Source organism: Schistocerca gregaria, chromosome 3 (genome assembly GCF_023897955.1).
Source record: "Schistocerca gregaria isolate iqSchGreg1 chromosome 3, iqSchGreg1.2, whole genome shotgun sequence".
In the NCBI taxonomy this organism is placed as follows: domain Eukaryota; kingdom Metazoa; phylum Arthropoda; class Insecta; order Orthoptera; family Acrididae; genus Schistocerca; species Schistocerca gregaria.
In genome coordinates this window covers 158,398,836-158,399,682 of record NC_064922.1, presented here as the reverse complement: position 1 = coordinate 158,399,682, position 847 = coordinate 158,398,836, and positions in this window count along the sequence as shown.

The following is an 847-nucleotide window of genomic DNA, read 5'->3' as shown; positions in this document are numbered from 1 at the left end:
CCTCTGTACATTAAATTTCGATATCTGGATACCCACAGCTCACCTGCTAATTCAGTCACTTATTGCTCCTACTACATTGCATACACACGATAAGCGATCATCTGGAAATGCGGGACTGGGAGTGGAACGTTGGACGGTTGAGTCACAAAACAGGAATGTCTAAGATATCTGTCATTACATTTACACCAAGAAAAAGAATGTAAAGACGAAATAATAGGTGAGAAATGTTGTAGAGATAGATAGGTCATTTTAATGAGAACCTTACCGAAATCGTTTAGTTGCCAACCTTGTATGAACGCTGATTAATAGACCATTGCTACTGTGGTAGTAGAGTATAAAATTCTCGCACCGTGTCTAGATCAAATTCCAGCACATTTCTTTTAAGAAGTGATCACCATCACACAGTGTCATTCTGTGTAACACAGTTCTTTAGCACGGCATAGGCTCTATAGCTACTAATTGAGCGCCAAGCATAACAATCCGTAACTTCAATAAAAATGGTAACAAGCCGATTCCTATTCAATTCGCCTTCGCTTCTTAAACACACGCTAAAGACTTTTTAGAGAATGTCGAGTCACAGCATCACCTCCCCGCCAACTAGCGTGGTTACTTCAATGGAAGTGGTACTCCTGACGCCATATTTTCTGACAGTTATGTCACTGAAAACGTCAAGAATCACCTTGCGTTTCTGGGTTTCAAGGATATGATTAACAATGTTCCAAATCAACTCAGTTTATAAGCTCACACTGATCTTCATCCGTCTGACAATCAGACGTACTGGACGGGATATATGTACGAGGTCTGTTAAAAAATTTTGGCGCGACAACGAAGCTACATAGCGACGTAC